This window comes from Bos grunniens, chromosome 19, assembly GCF_055505025.1.
Source record: "Bos grunniens cultivar Pamir isolate PY7600 chromosome 19, Bosgru_T2T1.0, whole genome shotgun sequence".
In the NCBI taxonomy this organism is placed as follows: domain Eukaryota; kingdom Metazoa; phylum Chordata; class Mammalia; order Artiodactyla; family Bovidae; genus Bos; species Bos grunniens.
In genome coordinates, this window is record NC_141183.1 from 49,595,222 (window position 1) to 49,609,050 (window position 13,829).

The 13,829-nt window shown below is 39.1% G+C and overlaps 1 protein-coding gene across 40 annotated transcripts in view; it reads left to right on the forward strand.

Moving 5' to 3' along the window:
- Window positions 1-13,829, forward strand: part of SYNRG (synergin gamma) — an 85,428-nt gene that overhangs the window by 11,288 nt on the left and 60,311 nt on the right. The gene's annotated exons all lie outside the window — the stretch shown is intronic.

Here is a 13,829-nt window from a genome sequence, read left to right on the forward strand (position 1 = left end):
TCCTGTGGAAGTTCTGTAATCAAATCCCACTGTCCAGAGTCAGATTCCCTGGGGGTTCCCTGTCCCTTTGCTGGATCCTCAGGTTGGGAAGTCTGATGTGGGGCCTAGAAGCTTTGCAACCGTGCGATACCTTCTTTGGCATTATTGCTCTCCAGTTTGTGGGTCGCCCACCTGGCAAGTATGGGATTTGATTTTAATGTGATTGTGCCCCTCCTACTTGCGGCTTTTCCTTTGTCCTTGGCCATGGGCTATTCTTTTTTTGGTGGGTTACAACATCCTCCTGTCAATGGTTGTTCAGCAGGTATTTGTATTTTTAGTGCTCTTGCAGGAGAAGATGAGCACATGTCCTTCTACTCCACTGTCTTGATTACAGGAGTGGGCTTTTTTTTTTTTGCCATGTATTATTTAATTAACATTTTTAATTTGTTATGTTTTTAAAAACTTCTTAAAGGAGTCTTTTGTTATTAAGTAAATAGAAAACCTCATTCGAGGATAACCAAAAAATAAATATGGTGAATCAAAACAGTATTACTAAATACTAGCTAGATGTTATTATTCGTTGGAGTAGATAAACCTTGTATTTACTTTCTCTTCATTTAAAAAAAAGGAAATTATGTCTACAATTTACCTGTAAGTGGCTCAACCAAAAAAAAGTATAGATGTGTAGAAACAGAGCAAAGTGTTAATTTTATAGTGTTCTTTCAAGTTTTCTGTAGGTTTACAATTTAAAACAAAAGCAAGGGGTTGGGTGAAAATAACATGTAAAACGAGACATAAATGGGAATCTGAGAGTTGCAATGGAATTAAAGAGAATTTTCCTGCTGTCATGCTGAACATGTGTCCCTGTGTAACTGGTCATGATCGCAGGTAGTGTCAATTAAAGCAAATAATTCTGTTTTGTTTTGGTTTAGAATTGGTGAGTGAAATTGATAGTATCATGACTTAATAAGTGCAGCCTAAGAAATGGGCTTTATCCATATCCATTTAGATTTCCATATTTTTGTAAACTATCTTCAGCCATGGTATCCATTTAAACCAAGTACACTGAATCCAGGAGTCAAATCTTTGGTGGAATTCAAAAAAAGTGTTATATTATTTTTTTAAAAGGGAGAAGGAGAAAGAAAAAAGGAGGGAAAAAATCATTCACAAATAAACCAGAGCAAAAGAATTTTGTATTACTAATATTTTAAGTACCACATATTTCTTTTTTTACCTAATTATTTAAAATTTTCTATTTCTGCATGTTTTATATATATATTAGTACAAGAGCACATGTATATAACTTATAAATAATGTTGAGTTAATCAGAATTTAAGTTTAAACTGTTGTCACATTGAAGTCATTTAAGCAAATAAAGTTTCTATGTTGTCTGTAAAGATTTAGGAAAACTTCCAAATCATTCTTTTCTTTTTAATTTTATTTACTTTTAAAAAGTTTTGGCTGTGCTGGGTCTTCGTTGCTGCGTGTGGGCTTTCTCCAGCTGCATCTGCTGGGGCTGTTCTCTGGTTGCGGTGCATGGGCTTCTCACCACAGTGGCTCCTCCTGTTGCAGAGCACGGGCTCTATGGCATGCGTGCTCAGTAGCTGGGGCACAGGGGCTTAGTTGCCCCGTGGCATGTGGAATCTTCTTGGACCAGGGATTAAATCTGTGTCCCCTGCATTGGCAGGTGTATTCTTAACCTCTGGACCACTTGGGGAAATCCCCAAGTCATTCTTTATTCATCTCCACTAGGAAGAAAATGGGAATGAATTAAGCTTTTGTAGAGTTTAAGTTCAAGTTACTCAGCTTTCACTAGGTTATGCTGCAGAAACAAAAATCCCTAAGTCTCAATGACTTACAGAAACAGATTTCTCATTTGAGATACCTGTCCTTGGATGAGCTGGCTCTGACTCAGCTCTGTGTTCTTTATCCTGAGACCTTTACCTAGGACATCCCAGACTCCTGGCATAAATGAGAAGAGATGACCAAACCCTGTGATGTCTTTTAAAGCTTTCTGTCAAAGGTAGGAGTTATCAATCACACTTCTGCTTACAAAGGTAACTTGGCCCAAACAAACATCAATGGGGAGTCTACCAGGAGGAATGCACACCACAGAGGGATGTGCCAACTTCTTATAGTAAGGGCAGCAAGTCATTGTAAACAGGCCACCAAAGAATACCATGTGTTTCTAATTAAGATTTAGTAAGCTTCCTGCTTCAGCAATACGTGAACCGTGAACTTCCAGATGTTCAAGCTGGCTTTAGAAAAGGCAGAGGAACCAGAGATCAAATTACCAATATCTGCTGGATCATCAACAAAGCAAGAGAGTTCCAGAAAAACATCTATTTCTGCTTTATTGACTATGCCAAAGCCTTTGACTGTGTGGATCACAATAAACTGTGGAAAATTCTGAAAGAGATGGGAATACCAGACCACCTGACCTGCCTCTTGAGAAACCTGTATGCAGGTCAGGAAGCAACAGTTAGAACTGGACATGGAAGAACAGACTGGTTCCAAATAGGAAAAGGAGTATGTCAAGGCTGTATACTGTCACCCTGCTTATTTAACTTATATGCAGAGTACATCATGAGAAATGCTGGACTGGAAGAAGCACAAGCTGGAATCAAGATTTCTGGGAGAAATATCAATAACCTCAGATATGCAGATGACACCACCCTTATGGCAGAAAGTGAGGAGGAACTAAAGGGCCTCTTGAAAGAGGAGAGTGAAAAAGTTGGCTTAAAGCTCAACATTCAGAAAACGAAGATCATGGCATCTGGTCCCATCACTTCATGGCAAATAGATGGGGAAACAGTGTCAGACTTTATTTTGGGGGGCTCCAAAATCACTGCGGATGATGATTGCAGCCATGAAATTAAAAGACACTTATTCCTTGGAAGGAAAGTTATGACCAACCTAGATATTCAAAAGCAGAGACATTACTTTGCCAACAAAGGTCCATCTAGTCAAGGCTATGGTTTTTCCAGTGGTCATGTATGGATGTGAGAGTTGGACTGTGAAGAAAGCTGAGCGCCGAAGAATTGATGCTTTTGAACTGTGGTGTTGGAGAAGACTCTTGAGAGTCCCTTAGACTGCAAGGAGATCCAACCAGTCCATTCTAAAGGAACTCAGTCCTGGTTGTTCATTGGAAGGGCTGATGCTAAAGCTGAAACTCCAGTTCTTTGGCCACTTCATGCGAAGAGTTGACTCATTGGAAAAGACTCTGATGCTGGGAGGGATTGTGGGCAGGAGGAGCAGGGGACGACAGGATGAGATGGCTGGATGGCATCACTGACTCAATGGACATTAGTTTGAGTGAACTCCAGGAGTTGGTGATGGACAGGGAGGCTTGGCGTGCTGCGATTCATGGGGTCGCAAAGAGTCAGACACGACTGAGCAACTGAATTGAACTGAAGCTTCCTGCTGAAATCTTAACAAAGGATACAATTTTAAAATCAATTTTCACACTAAATACCGTTTTCTGAATTGCACGTGTGTTTGCTCAGTTGTGACCCCATGACTATAGCCCTCAGTCTTCTCTGTCCATAGAATTTTTCCAGGTAAGAATACTGGAGTAGGTTACCATTTCCTTCTCCAGGGGATCGTCCCAACCCAGGTATTGAACACGCGTCTCCTGCATTAGCAGGTGGATTCTTTACCACTGCACCACCTGGGAAGCCCCTTCTGACTTATGTAATTATCTGAAAAATGTGTTAAAGAGTTTGAAATAACCAAAACACAGTAAGGATCTCTAATACACAGAGCAACAGTAAATAAGTGAACTACTAGGTTTGATACCACGGAAATAATTTCCCTCAGTATCAGGAGCTCCTAAATGATCTTAAAGTAAAGAGACTTCCCTTTTGGTCCAGTGGTTAAGAATCCACCTGCCAATACAGGGAACATAGGTTTGATCCCTCCTCCAGGAAGATCCCGCAAAGAAGAGTAGACCCTGCTTGCTGCAACTAGAGAAAGCCCATGTGCAGCAGTGAAGACCCAGTGCAGCCTAAATAAATACATTTTAAAAAATGATAATCCAAAATCTTTTTCCATAACCTTTAGTCTTGCTGGCAGGTATTATATGCTACTTGGAATCTGTTCAGTATTCTTAAAGGAGAAACTTACAGAAATCTTACCTTTTTCCTCCAAACTTAATAGCCTTAACCAACCACAGATGTGTATGAAGAATACCTCTTATTCTTTAGTCATCCCTTAAATCTTTGAAGGATACACAGATAAAAGTCAAAGATGAAAATTAGTTTTGGTTGCCTCATAGCCCTCTACTCCCCAGAACTCATAAAAAGAACACAGTTAACAAGATTTCAAATACGTTTTGAGGTTAATATTCAAAATATTTCAGGTATTCAGGTAAGAATGAAATATATGATGAACAATGTGTGAGCCAGTAAACCATTTTTAGTTAAACTTTTTAATTTTGAGGTAAAGTAGGTACATGTGTATATAAGAAATAATACAGAGAGTCCCCCAGTGGGAACTGCTTGGAGAATGGTAGTGTAATATCACAGCTGGATGTTGGCCTTGATACAGTCAAGATACAGAGCATCCACCACCCCAGGGATCTCCTCATGTTGCCATTTTGTAACCAAATTCACTTCTCTCCCACTGAATGCCCCCCTAACTGTTGTCAATCACTAATATGTATGTCCCCCATTTCTATAATTATATGATTTCAGCATTAGCTAAATTGAATCGCTAACATTTTGAGATTGGCTCTTTTTGCTGTGCATAACTCTCTCTAAAGTCGTCCGAGTTGTTGCACGCGTCAGTATTTCCCTTCATGTTGTTATCGAGTGGTATTCCATTATTGGAGGTGCTATTGTCTGCTTAGCCACGCACCCACCGAAGGACTTCTGGACTGGTTTACTTTTTAGCTGTGATAGAGGTTTTTGAACATAAGGCTTCATTTCTCTGGGATTAATGCCCAGGAATGCTAGATGGCATGGTATTTGGAAGTTTAGTTTTTAAAGACATTGTTAAACTATTTTCTAGAGTGGTTATACCCTTTTACATTCTCACAGGCAATATAGGAGTGATCCAGTTTCTCTACATCCTTGCTAGCATTTGGTGTTATTTTCTGTTGTAGCCATTTGATAGGTGTGTTGTGATATCTCATGATTTTAATTTGCATTTCCCTTGTGACTAATGTCAAAAGAAAATTCAGGGAGCTTTACTTGATATGGATATTTTATTGGGCAAGAAACAAATTATTCCTGAACAGGGAGACCTCAAACCACAAGTGATTCTAGCAATTTATTATAAACATGAATGAATTCATTGTTTTCTACTGTGATTAGTTTCTCGAAATTTACTTTCCTTTTCATTGCTAAGCTTACTTTTTTGTAGCTTATTAGGTAGAATACTGTGATGTCACATTGACATGAAGAAAGCTTAGGTTTTGTTTCAGGTCAGGCAGCATTTCAGGGAAATCAGAACAGTGTTACGATTTGGTTATGTGACTGTGAGCCTGTGGCCTAGGGACATATTCAGAGTGTGGCCTCCATATTGGTTTTTCTTTAATGATGCTAGACATATTTTCATGTGCTTACTTGCTGTCTTTATATTCTCTTCGAAGAAGTGTCTGCTTCTATCTTCTGTCCATTTTCTTGTTGGATTTTTTTTGTTATTTTACTGTGAGAGAGTTAAAGCTTAGGCAGGCCGGGGCCCTTTAAGGAGGAGGTGAACTTTCTCCCTCTTGCTTTCCTTAAGCCTTGTGCAACAATGTATCTTGCCCAAGAACTGGCCTTTCTTTAGGAGCTAATGATCACAAGGCACAATGTCTTACTGGTGGAAATGCTTTTCTTAGACTCTATGTTAATAATTAAAATTGTAACAAATCTTGCCTGGGAGCCTATTTCTCAGCAACAATATATCTCACCCAGAAACACCTTGCCTGGAACAGGTTCCTTCTGGCTAATCTTGTACTGAAGTTATCTCAAGGATGTATGCCTTGGGAAAGGGTCTAATGGAATCTGTACAGCCTTGAAGTGTTGTTTTTTATCTTTTCAAGCGGCCAGTTGAAGAGTACATGATGCATGGTTGCAACTGGTGAGGCAGGCACTCTGCTACCTGCTTTTAGTGCCTCTTGGTGGAGGCTCACTCTGTCCTTTCACTGTAATAAAACTTTGCTACACAAAGCTCTTGAGTGACTGACACTGTGTCTTTTGGGTCCCAGAATGAAATTTTCTCCTTCAGAGACCACAAATTCTGACACTGTTCACCATAAGCTATCAACTGTTGAATGTCAAGAGATCTTTATATATTCTGCATACTAGCCCTTTTTTGGATGTGTGGTTTGCAGATATTTTCTGTCAGTTTTTGTCTTGTTTTTTAGTCTGTTCAGGCTACTGTAACAAAATATGAGAGATTGGATAGCTTATAAACGACAGAAATTTAGTTTTCCCAGTTCTAGAGGCTGGAAGTTCAAGATCAGAGTGGCGACATAGTCGACCTAATAGCACTTAGGCATGTTTATCTGGGTGTTTTTCTAGGTTCTCTGTTCCAGTCCACTGATGCGTGTGTCTGCTAGTCTTGATTATGTTAGCTGTGTAATATGATTCCTCCTATGTTTTCTCCAACACTGTTACAGTAAAATACACATAAAGTTTACCATGTTAACTATTTTTAAGTGTACAGTTTAGTGGTATTAAATATATTCACATTGTTATGCAGCCATTACCACCATCCATTCTTGTAACTCTCTTCATTTTGTAAATCTAAAATTATCCTTATTGTTCGATAACTCCCCATTCTTCCCTCCCTCCAACCCCATGCATCTACCCTTATACTTTAAGTCTTTGTGATTTTGACTACTCTAAGTACCTCATGTAAATAGAAGCATACAGTCTTTCTCTTTCTTTGGAGAAATGTCTGTTCAAGTTCTTTGCCCATTTTTGAATTGAGTTTTTTGTTGTTGAGTTTTAGGACTTTCCTGTTTATTTTGGACATGAATCCCGTATCATATATGTGATTTGCAAATATTAACTCCCATTCTGTGGGTTGCCTTTTTACTCTGTGGGTTGTGTCTCTTAATATACACATTTTTAACGTTTTCTTGAAGTCCAGGTTGTCTATTCATTCTTTTGTTAACTGTGCCTGATGTCATATTCAAGAAATCATTGCAAAATCCAGTGTTATGAAGTTTCTGTTCTGTGTTTTCTACTAAGAGTTTTATTGTTCTAGGTCTTACATTTTGGTTCACGATCCATTTGGAGTTAATTTTTGTATAGGGTGTTGGCTGAGGGCCCAGTTCTGTTGATGACCGCCATTTGTTGAAAAAGACTGTCGTTTACCCAGGTCTTAGCACCTTCATCAAAAATCATTTGAACCATATATACAAGAGTTTATTTCTGGCTTTCTGTTCTTTTCCACTGCTCTGTAACAGTCTTACTTTATGCCAGTGAAAGTGAAGTGCAAGTTGCTCAGTCGTGTCCAACTCTTCGCAAGCCCATGAATTATACAGACCATGGAATTTTCCAGGCCAGAATACTGGAGTGGGTAGCCGTTCCCTTCTCCAGGGGGTTTTCCTATCCCAGGGATCGAACCCAGGTCTCCTGCATTGCAGGCGGATTCTTTACCATCTGAGCCAAAAGGGAAGCCTGCTTTATGGCAGTACTATTACTATTTTGATAGCTGTAGTTTGGTGGTAGGTTTTGAGATCTGGAAGCTTGAATCCTCCAGTTTTGTTGTTCTTTTTCAAGACTGTTTGGCTATTAGGGGTCCCTTGAGATCCTGTATGAATTTTAGGATGGATTTTTTTATTGCTGCAAAAATCTCATTGGGATTTTTATAGGGATTTCTTTTGTAGATTGCTTTGGGTAATATTAACATTTTAACGATATTAAGTTTGCCAATCCATGAAATATGGATTATGTTTCTATTTATTTATGACTAATTTCTTCCAACACCGTTTTTATTTTTCATCGGCATCATTCCATAACTGGGATAAATCTTTGGAGAAAACCATTGTTAAGTGAAAAAAGTCAAATACAGAAGGAAACACATGTAAAATTTTAAAGCCTAGAGATTATGACATTCATGAATTATATAAACATATACAGAAATGAAAGGAAACAAAAGTGAATTTATGACAGTGATAATCTCTGGGTAAATAGAGGAAGAAAATTATAACTGTATTATTTAAAGGTTTTTTTTAAGTGTTCATATAGCTGCTGGGGCTGCCCAGCTGGCACAGTGGTAAAGAATCTACCTGCCAGTGCAGGAAACACAGAAGACATGGGTTCCATCCCTGGGTTGCAAAGTTCCCCTGGAGAAGGAAATGGCAACCCACTCCAGTATTCTTGCCTGGAAAATTCCAGAGGAGCTGGCGGGCTACAGTCTGTGGGGTTGCAAAGAGTCAGACGTGACCAGGTGCACACACACGTGCACATAGACACACACACACCTGCTCTGTAGTATTATGTTGCAGGAAAATATATGTATATATTCTTCTGTTGATGGACACTTAAGTTGCTCCCAATTTTTTGCTTTCTGTTTTGAGTTTATGGATTTTTTAAAAAATTTATTTTAATTGGAGGCTAATTACTTTGTAATATTGTAATGATTTTTGCCATACATGGACATGAAACAGCCATGGGTGTACACATGTTCCCCATCCTGAACCCCCCTCCCCCCTCCCTCCCCATCCCATCCCTCAGGGTTGTCCCAGTGCACCAGCCCTGAGCACCCTGTCTCATGCATCGAACCTGGACTGGCGATCTGTTTCACTTATGATAATATACATGTTTCAATGCCATTCTCCCAAATCATCTCATCCTCTCCCTCTCCCACAGAGTCCAAAAGACTGTTCTGTACATCTGTGTCTCTTTTGCTATCTCACATACAGGGTCATCATTACCATCTTTCTAAATTCCATATATGTGCGTTAGTGTACTGTATTGCTGCTTTTCTTTCTGACTTACTTCACTCTGTATAAGTGTTCATTATGTATTCTGGATTCTAACCTTTGTGGTTATTTGTGCCGTCAGTATGTCCTTCTAGACTTAGGCTTATTTATTAACTTTGTCAATGGTGTCATGTTTTGTAGAAGTTAAGTCTGATGGATAAATCATTTCTTTTATGGTTTGAGCTTTTTGTGTCTCATCTATGACATAATCCAACCCAGAGGTAGTACTGATATTCTCCTGTGTTTTCTTATTAACAAATTATATTTTTTGTATATAGGTCTTTAACCTACCTGGAATTGTTCTTTAGGTATCAGTATGATGCTGAAGGGCCTAATTTTATTTTCTATTTGAATAGACGGTTATCCCCCAAATCATTTATCAGTAGCCCATTCTGTACCTGTTGAAATCTAAGATGACTCCTGTAATGCCTAATTTCTTCACATGCTTTCTTTGGTTTTTAAGCTCTTTCGTTTGCCTCATTGCTGTATGTGTCTATACCTGCATCAGTACATGCCTTACTGTCTTGTGTTCTAACCCAAGATGAGCCTTTATCTGGTGGAGTGGAGCCTCTGTTGTTCTTTTAAAGAATAATGGCTATTCATGGCCACATCCCCTTCAGTATGAATTTTGAGATCAGTTGAGCAAATTCCATGTAAAACCTGTAGGGATTTTGATCGAAATTGACATTTTCACTCATTTAGTCTTGCTGTCGCATCTCTCCACTTGTTCAGGTTTTCAGTAGTCTTGGGTAACTTTCAGCTTGGGGGTTAATTTATTTGTGTTTTAGTCTTTTGAGTAGTTTATTGAATGTATCTCAGATTTCTGAGTGGGTTTTGTTTTGTTTTTGTTTTTGCTGTGTTATTCATTCACTGTATAGATAAGGATTGGTATCTCTTAACCTTTCAGTTTATCTAGATTTCAAAAGAAAGCCTAAAATTAGGCTGTATGACATGTATAAAGTTACTTTTAAGGAATAGGAGAAACACACAATGCCATTTAGAAAGTTTGAATCTTCTTGAAGAACAGAATTGTGTAACTAGAAAGGCAATGTGGATAATAACACCTTCTTTCATTCTTTATTATTTTTGTGGAATATATCATTTTGTCTTTTAGCCTGTCTGATTTGAGTGATTTCTTCTGTGTTCTATGTTATTGAACATAACTAAGAACAAGTTTTGATTTGGGTAAACTAAGTCAAAATTTAAAAAGAAATTTAATCCCTTACCTCAAAAAAGAAATGATAATTATGTGACATGACAAAAATGTTAGTTAATGCTATGGTGGTAATCATTTTGTGATATATAAACAAGTGTATCAAATAAGCATGTTACCTACCTTAAACTTATACAGTATTATCATATGTCAAATTATCTCAATAAAACTGGAAAAAATAAGGAACTGATTACATTATAGTGGGAGAAGGAGAAATATAATACTAGGACTATGACACTAATTTTTAGCAGCAAGAGAACCATACTGTGATTAAAAATAAATATGCATGGCCACCACCATCCAGGATTTAGAATAGAGTGTTAGTAATTAAGCAATATTACTTGTAACTTCAGTTGTAAAGTACTGGAAACTATTTATAAACCTGCCAGGTTGCTAGTATTCATTGAACAGGTAATGTGTCTGAGCATATGAATAGGCAGAAAAAAACATTTAAAATAGTTTTAAGTCTGAATTTGGTGGTGGTTTTTGATAACTGGACAGGCAGCATAGCATGATGGAGAAAATGGATTTTGGAACCAGAAGCTGCCTCGTTCTAATCCTGGCTCTGTCATTGCCAGTAATGAGTGAGATACTTAACTATTTTCTACTTCAGTTTCCTTATCTGAATAGGAGCACCTATTGCGTAGGTTTATTATAAGGGTTCAATTAATTGATACATGTAAAGCACTTAGAAAAGCCCCTGGGACTTAGTACAGACTTCATAAGTGTTTGTTCTTATTAAGGTCTATTTATTAATCATTATCAGAATTATCTCTAATTCTTGTGATCTTACATTTATTGAGAATTATGTAAACATATGACTGGTTCTATGGCTGACGTATGGCAGGAACACAATAAAATGATATCTGTATTACAACTATTGTGTTCTTTTATCTACTTGTTTAATTCTGTATTTGAAGAATCTTGTTTCAGAAAAAAAATGGAATCGTTACTGTTTTTGAAAGTATTCTGTCATCAGTATTACTTCTAATGTTAAAGATAATTATTTTATAGTAGCTGCTATTATTTTGGAGAAGGAAATGGCAACCCACTCCAGTGTTCTTGCCTGAAGAATCCCAGGGACGGGGGGGCCTGGTGGGCTGTCGTCTCTGGGGTCGCACAGAGTCGGACACGACTGAAGCGACTTAGCAGCTATTTATTTACTCATATGTGCTAAACAGTGTTCCAGGTACTTTACATGTATTGTATTACTTCTAAACCTTAAAACAGTCTTCCACAGTCTCAGTAAAGGTTCAGAACAAGAAGGTATTTTAGAAAAGTTCAAAAGAAATACTTTTTTTTTTTTTTAATTTGAGGGAAATACTAGCATGATTTCTATTAAAGGAAAATCAGACAAAATATACTTTTAAGTCAAAAAGCCTTAAAAGCCTGGAGGTAAGAGGGCATTTCACTTGATAAGAGATTAAATTCGTCAGAAAGATATTAGTTTGTATGCACCTAATAACCTGGCCTCAAAATATGTAAGATAGAAACTGACAGAAAAATAAGGAGAAATAGACAAGTTCACAATCAGTAAAGATACACATTTTAAACGAGCTTCTTAACAAACTTGATTAATGGATAATAGGATACTGTGTCCAACAATTGTAAAACACTTTTGTTTTGGCCACACAGTGTGGCATACAGGATACTAGCTCCCTGACCAGGGAACGGACTCATGCCCCTGCTTTGGGAGCATGGAGCCTTAATCACTGGACCACCAAGGAAGTCCTCGAAATTACTTTTGTTTTAAGCAAACATGGAATATTGAAATTGAAATGTGCTGGGCCATAGCAAATCTCAAGCAACTCAAAGCATTGAAATCTTACAAGGTAAGAGTCCCTGTAAGGCTCCTGTGTTGGGAAACCATTTGAGATTTGTAGCCAGAAATTTAAGATGGGGCTTTCCTGGTGGCCCAGCGACAAAGAACCCACCTGCCAATGCAGGCAATACGGATTCAGTCCCTGGTCTGGGAAGATCCCACATGCCTCAGAGCACCCAGGCCCATGTACCACAACTATTGAGCCTGTGCTGTAGAGCCTGGGAGCTGCAGCTACTGAGGCCTGCACGCCCTAGAGTCTGTGCTCCACAATGCGAGAAGACACCTCAGTGAGAATGTGTGCACTGCCTCTAGAGAGCCCCTGCTCACCACAACTAGAGAAAAGCCCTCACAGCAGCAAAGACCAGCAAAGCCAAAAACAAACAAACATTTTTTAAAAGAATTTAAGGTGACTCTTCAAGGTTTTTCTCTCCAGTAAGATTAAGTGGTTTGGGTATAAGGATAAGAGAAAGTGATTAGTTGACTAACAAGAATGAAGTCCCAGGTGACCATACCAAGGAAGCCAGAGGTAGGGGAGCGAAGGATGTTTACAAGGATATTTAATATTGAATCCTGGAGTCTAAGCTGAGCAAGACGAGAAGTGAGGACATGATGAGCATGATCAGTGGTGGGAAAGTGGAAAGACTAATGGATGGGAGGGAAATATTAATGAAATAAAAGAATTGCTGGAGAGCATGAACTGGAAGAATAGAAAGTGGTGGTCAATTATTGGCATGCTTAAAATCAAGATTTTGGAGATGATGCAGCTATTGGGCCAGATGAGTGGGGCGATGACCATGGAATGGGAAACTAGAGTGGTATGTTGAACATGATTGTGATGAGACCTGAAACGCCAGTGTTAGATGAGTCATCCTCGTGATTATTGACCGGGAGCAGTTTAAGAGTAGAATGGACTATAGCAAGGATTTGAAGTTGAAGAGTGAGGGAGTAGATGGCATAAATAGGGTAGGAGAGTAACTGATGAAGTCTGATTGTAAGAAATTAAAATGTGTTCAGGGTTTTGAAGGAAAAGAGATGAGAAAAGGGGTTTGGAACCAAGGAGAATATTGTCCATTTACAGGAAATGTTTGAAGAAAAGTAGCAGTCTCCAAGTGAGAGGGCTTCCAGGGACAGCCAAGTTTCAAGTTAGGGAACTGAAGGGGAACGTTTCAGGGAGAAGGTTGAAGAATAGAGACATTTTCACTCAGTAAAAATTAGCTGTTAACCATCATTTCCATCGTCCCCGTCATCATGATTCATATTAAGTTCTGTGGTTAGCTCTTGTGCAATGCTATTCTTCTGGACACTTCAGTAAACTTTATAATATTGTATTGATTTGTCATTTGAAAGTGAAAGTGAAGTCGCTCAGTCGCGTCTGACCCTTAGCGACCCCATGGACTACAGCCCACCAGGCCCTCTGTCCATGGGATTTTCCAGGCAAGAGTACTGGAGTGGGGTGCCATTGCCTTCTCCGTTAACAGCGGCTAGGCATATTATATTTACTTGGAGCTGGTATACTTGGTGACAGCCTTAGTGCCCTCAGACACGGCGTGCTTGGACAGCTCCCCAGGTAGCAGCAAGTGCACGGCGGTCTGGATCTCCCTGGATGTGATAGTTGAGCGCTTGTTGTAATGCGTCAGGCGCGATGCCTCACCAGCGATGCACTCGAAAATGTCGTTGATGGAGGAGTTCATGTGCCCATGGCCTTGGACGAGATGCCGGTGTCCAGATGGACTTGCTTCAGCACCTTGTACACGTACACGGAGCAGCTCTCCTTGCGGCTGCGCTTGCGCTTCTTGCCGTGCTTCTTCTGGGTCTTGGTCACAGCGTTTTCAGAGCCCTTTTTAGGGGCAGGAGCAGACTTAGCCGGTTCAGGCATGTTTATAATGACAACA